The sequence below is a fragment of the Anas platyrhynchos genome, chromosome 1, assembly GCF_047663525.1.
Source record: "Anas platyrhynchos isolate ZD024472 breed Pekin duck chromosome 1, IASCAAS_PekinDuck_T2T, whole genome shotgun sequence".
Classification (NCBI taxonomy): Eukaryota; Metazoa; Chordata; class Aves; order Anseriformes; family Anatidae; genus Anas; species Anas platyrhynchos.
The window spans coordinates 112,215,082-112,221,717 of record NC_092587.1 but is presented as its reverse complement, the minus strand read 5'-3'; positions in this window follow the sequence as shown (position 1 = coordinate 112,221,717).

Here is a 6,636-nt window from a genome sequence, read left to right as displayed (position 1 = left end):
AAGAAATCCAGGACCACAGATCAATACACCATGGAATCAAGATATGCTCTGGAAAATGTACTTCCTGCATCTTTAATACTATCAATTTCCTTTTATCCCAGCCTTCACACTCCCAGGAGTTTAATAGCTCTTAGTCTGCCTGGTGGTTCCTGTACCCCTCTTCTTCCTGCTGGCAGACATGACTTCCGGCTGGAGATGCCGACAAATGTCAGACAATTCAATTTATAATTCTAAATCTTCTGGAAAAGGCTGCAGAGGCCAGGCCATACAGGGCCTTCCAAATTAATCTGAAAGTAAAACAGTATATGCAGCAGGCGGGTAACTTTATCTAGATTTCAGAGATTTAGTTACATGAAAGTGAGAATATAAAAACACTTTCACATGTAGCAGAATACTGTTGAACACATTTGGAAAGGATCAAGTCAAGAGTACCTAAATCATTCAATAAAATCTGCTACATAAAACATCTAATAAATTGTAATGGCAAGGACTTGTGCAGAGAGGCTGAAATTCCAGCTATGCACCGAAAATAAAAGTTTGGTCACATAGTCACTTTCTTTTCTTTTCGTTTCTGACTTTACTAGCCATTGGGCTGGAAGTGTCCAGTTTCACTGGAACACCACAGAAAATGTTTGGCACCAGTCTCAAAGGAGAAATGATTTGGTATGCTGTGATTTGCTTTATGATTTTGGGGATACTTTATTAATCCCTGAAGTTTCAAATCTCTTAAGACCATGATTAAATAAAATAAATAAATAAAAAGGTCTCTTGGTGCAAAGGCAACTCCTATCACTAAGAAAAACGATCATAAAACTCCTGTGACAAAGCAATAAGGATTTCATAGTAAATTACAGGGCTAAATAATGATAGTATCTCACATGAAAATAAAACTTACTAATTCAGTTAAGCACTTTGTAAGTAGAACTGGAATGCTGCTAATACAATACGATTTTTGTAATCATGTTAGTAAGAATGATAGCCTTATGTTCCATATCCTGTTCCTCAAGTTTGGTACCTATAAGATGCAGTACAAGAAAAAAGACCCATAGAATACATGCAAAGGATCTAGAAGCATCTGTTTCTGTTAGCAAAATAGGTACATTGATTAAATTGCATTTACCTGCATTTTGGTGCCATACTGACATAAACACACACACAAAAAAGAAAACAACAACAACAACAAACAAACAAAAACAACAAAACAAAACAAAACAAAAAACAAGCAAACAAAAACTAGGAAGCTAGTCAACATATGTAATAGGCCATATTATTAATTGCCTAAACCAAGCTGTCTTATAGACAGAGTATATGACCCTTGTTATTAGTTTCTAGTTTTCATCACCCAGGAGTAAATGTTCAGTTTGTGTGGGTCTGAGAAATTTTGCTTGTGTTCTCACTGCATATTTAAAAACAAAAACAACAAGAAGGGAATATACCACATGAAAAGAAACATCTCCCTTCCAAAACCTCTACGCTTTATGCTTTCATTTAAGTCAGAGAAAGCTATAAGTAATACTAACCTGTTGGTAACGGCAGTGTATAGTGAAAGAGAAGCCTGGATTAATATAATAATCAGGACTCTCTAAAGGACAAGGACAACCTTTACGATCAACAGCCAGCAGTGGTAGAGGATACTGTGCTCATTTTTGTCTTGTTTACAATGACAATATTCTGCAGAGGCATTCAGATGTTAAAGCTGGTATGGCCCGTGAAAAAGGTGGTACACACATTCTGTTCACATGTTTTAAGGAAGCTAACTCTTGGGCATCCTAGGTATGGCTGCAGTGCCATCCATTTCTTTTCTATGCAGCCTCCCTCCTTGTGGGTCAGGCCAAGGATTTAGCTTAAAAATAAAAGTTGGGTTATAGCTGTACAGTGGAAGAAAATATATGCTGTAAAAGGACTACACACTCCATCTCCATCTTGTTGTTTACACTAGCTTCTCACAGAATCACAGAATTTCTAGGTTGGAAGAGACCTCAAGATCATCGAGTCCAACCTCTGATCTAACACTAACAGTCCCCACTAAACCATATCCCTAAGCTCTACATCTAAACGTCTTTTAAAGACTTCCAGGGATGGTGACTCCACCACTTCCCTGGGCAGCCTGTTCCAATGTCTAACAACCCTTTCGGTAAAGAAGTTCTTCCTAAGATCCAACCTAAAACTCTCCTGGCGCAACTTAAGCCCATTCCCCTCGTCCTATCACCAGGCATGTGGGAGAACAGACCAACCCCCACCTCTCTACAGCCTCCTTTAAGGTATCTGTAGAGAGCGATAAGGTCGCCCCTGAGCCTCCTCCAGGCTGAACAAGCCCAGCTCCCTCAGCCGCTCCTCGTAGGACTTGTTCTCCAGGCCCCTCACCAGCTTCGTCGCCCTTCTCTGGACCCGCTCAAGCACCTCCATGTCCTTCTTGTAGCGAGGGGCCCAAAACTGAACACAGTACTCGAGGTGCGGCCTCACCAGAGCCGAGTACAGGGGGACGATCACCTCCCTAGCCCTGCTGGCCACACTGTTTCTGATACAAGCCAGGATGCTGTTGGCCTTCTTGGCCACCTGAGCACACTGCTAGCTCATATTCAGCCAACTAAAATACATAAATAAAATGAGAGGAGTAGGAAGGTATGACCACAACTGAGCGAAGTTTCAAGTGGAAACCAGCTGCCCAATATAGAGGGGAAAGTAAAACATATTAAAAAACAACAAACAAACAAAACCCAACTGAACAGCAACAAGAAAAAAAAAAAAAAAAACACACAAAGAACCCCACCACACACACAAAGAAAAACAAAATCCAAAACAAACAAAAAAAACAGTTGATATGCCTACTGCAGCACAAAAATCTAAGAAAGCTACAGACCCATTCCTTTCTGGGTTGTTTCTACAGTGAGACTGCGACTTCCATGATCCAATGTTTGACATATTTTTTAGCTCACTAATGTCTGCTTCTCTTCTTGATTGGGGCTTATGTCCAAGCATTCTGATATAACTGAAAATACTTACTGGGCTGTAATGGGGATTTGATTGGAACCAGAAGTACAAGATAACAAGTAGGGGACTGGAGAGCCCTTTAATGTTGTAGTAGTACCTGAGTGAAAGGGAACAAAACAAAAAGTGATAATAAATTACCACAGGTAATTGAATAACATTGAATAACATATTGAATAACATCTGTCTCATATAGTCCAACCTAAAGAAGACGGAAATTGACAAAGTCTTTCCTTGAGCTTTAAAAAGTACAGCTGATGAAGAAAATTATATAAAATAAAATCTGTAACACATGTAACAAAAGTTGAGCCATAATTACCAGGAGACAACTGCATGTGCAAATCCACATATTTCCAATACACAGATGATCTTCTGCACATTACGTGAAACGTTCTTTACTAATTTAATTGTGAAGTATGTCCTAAGTCTACTCCCACCCTCTTGGATTAGAAATGGCAGCTTACTTTTCTGACAAGACAGAATGGAAGGGTGCAACTTAAAAAGTATGCTTCCTCCACTGAAGCAGAACAGACAGAAAACAGCAACATCCCAGACCTCACTGTCCAAATGTTGCAATGAGACATACACAGGGCTGTCAGCCAGGAGGTTGGCTTGCTATTTCCATCCCTAGTGGCAATGAGGCAGGGCACAGGTGACTGTCAAGAAGAAAAAAGCACTTATGGTATGGAGTGTGGATGGGAATCTGGTGTTCTTGTAAAAGCAAAAGTGAGAGGAAGGAAAGAGAAGGAAGGTGTAATAGAGTGGGGAAAGGGATGAGTGATGTCCACCGTGTTGGGTGGCAAACTTTTTTAAGAAGCCAGAACATGAGTCACAAAAAAAGGAAAGAAAGGTGGAAGAAAAATGGCTTTGACTTGAAGACCACCATTGGTGAAGACTCTTACAGTAAACCCCGACTGACTCTTTTCTCTCCTAGGACAAGCCTTCAGGTTCTGACACCTCATTCTCATGATGAATATTCCAACAGGTGCAGGAAGAGATGCAAACTGAATACAGCTTAACAGCAGTGAGTAGACAATAAAATAGGAAACGGTGCGTATATAAATTATATTTAATATGGTCTTAGACTTTGTAACTTTGCAGTCTTCCTTGGATGGTTTATAATTAGTCAAAACCTATTCCCATGCTTCTGTCCTGTTATTGTTACTATTATTTTTACAACAACTAAGTACTTTTCTCAGCTCTTTTCAGAAGTACCCTCTAGTTTTCCTATATTTGGCACAATAAAGCTAGTTGCTTACAAGGAACCTCACAACTCCCAGACAAGTTTTGAAATATATAATCAGTTGCAAATGTTTTGGGGTGGTTGACTGATGAATGCAGTAACTTTACCATTTATCCCATTTTTTACCATTAGCAAATCTTAAATATTTTAAGGACAGCAGCACTTTCCCCTTTTCAGAATAAAAAACCTCAAAAACTTTTGAAAATTATTATAACAGCTGTTTAACACATTGATTGGTCTGCTCCTAGTAATAATAAATACAGTAGTGGTAGTACAGTAATGAACTTTTATAAGAACTGACGTAATAGGATAATTTCTGCCATAATAAAACACAGTGTCAAAATATAGTTACCTGCCATTCTTCATACTTTATAAAAAACTCTTTCTTTCCTGTATTCTCATTTCAGCTCCTTCCCCTCATAATGATACACTTCATCGTTTCAGGAAAAAATCAGCGACTTGCAGAACTGTCCCCTGGGCTAGAAGGCTTTTCATTCATTCACTCTCTTTTCAGGTTCCCAACTTGTTTATCATTTAGAGGTTTTTTTTTTTTTTTTCTCTCTCTACTCAATATGTCACTTGTGATTTACATGATTAATAAAAACATTCAGAGGGGCATTAGTGAGGACTTCCACATTTTGGAAGGTACATAAAGCCTTGCATTTCAGGACATAAACCAAGCTCCAAGTAATAAGAAGCTTGCTGTTAAATCAATAGCTTGAGCCAGGATATTTTGTGACTTCTCTGTGCTGTTGGTGTCTGACCACTCTCAGAAAAGTATGGACAAGGAGGACCTCTGATCTGGTCTGACATAGAAACTCCACAAGAGAGTATTCAGTCAGATGCAATATATTTAGGAGTGTAGAGTGTGTTTGTGTGTGTGTACAAGGTTTTCTTTCTTGGCTTACCAGCAAGGAATGAAAACAAAAATGGCTCTGAAGAGCAAACAAAATCAAATTCACATTGTCACATCAATGACTCTGGCAAATGTATTGTGAAAATTCCACAAAGGGAGAGAAACCTCTCACAGAGCACCTGCAGAAATGGTTTACTAGGGACTAACTCCTCCAGTTACTCAAATTATCTCACCTTGCTATAAGGACTGGAGGCCAGAGATTTATCTCCTCTGTGCATGTTTCAATAACAGATGTTTCTTTATAATTTTTCAGTGTTTAAAATACATTTCTACCACTTCGAGTTCTGAGCCTGTGTTTTCAGAATCATCAAATTCAGCAGTAATAAAGCAAAACAAAACTATCTTTCAGACAAATAATTTCCACTTTCTATTCCTTCATGTTCCCAGATAATGTCATTTTAATGACATGAGGGATGTAAAATATAACTCTCTAGGAGTTTTTTTACCTGAATCACAATGGGCTTTGAATATGGCATTGGCAGTCCATAGTCCATATGACACTCCACTGCACCAGCAGTCTGAAGACTGGGTTCCACTTTTGGCTCTGACACCAACCTGATGCAAAAATGGGAAAATCATCATGTCTCACTATGTCTCTGTATCTTTTCCCATCTTTTATATTGTTTTATATTTAGTCTGCAGACTCTATGAGGCAAAGGCTGTCTCTTTGAGAAACTGCAGATACTGGGAAGGAACAGGGACCCTTGTCTGTTTGGGCTTTCTGGTACTACCATAATTTAAAAATAGAAAGCATCTATTTCTGAGCCTGGATGATTTTTGCAACAAGTTGCTGTAAATACATTCCATCATCCTCCTGACTTATGCTCTTTGGCACTCCAAAATTTTACAACTCAAGATAGGGGCTCAAACTCAGCTAATGCAAGCTGTCAAAACTTTATTTATTTCACTGGCACCATGACAGTTCACGCCAGCTGAAAATCTGCTTTACACATTCAAGCTTCCACCCTGTAGATGGTGTTCCATAACTTGCATAGCCAAGACAGGATTTTCAAAGCTATGCGTCTCAACCATGGTAGAGACAAGCCAGAAACAATGTGATTACACTTATCACACTCTGTTTCCCTGTAAATGTGCTGAAACTCCATGTTTTTAGCCAACAAATCTTACAGTGACTTTTGTAACTGTAGCTCTGAAAAATGCAGAGGAAAATGACTTGTGCTTTTCTTTTTAAATACAGATGAATACATGCCTATTAGTTTTTGGTGGTGGTTGTGATTTTTTTTCTATTTATTCTCTAAAAATGGTGGGAAAAAAAACCAAAACATTTCTTTACTCAGAAAAAATCCACCCTCAGAGGTTTCAAATTCTTCATTTCCTAACCAGAATTAAAAAGCTGTATTTGCTTAGTGATGTAACAGAGAACACACATTAATACATCTTCTAAGTCATAACTGTTCCACAGACTTCAGATTTTGAACATGAAGTACTGAAAATCTATAGCAAAGTCTTCAACAAATCCCACGACTGC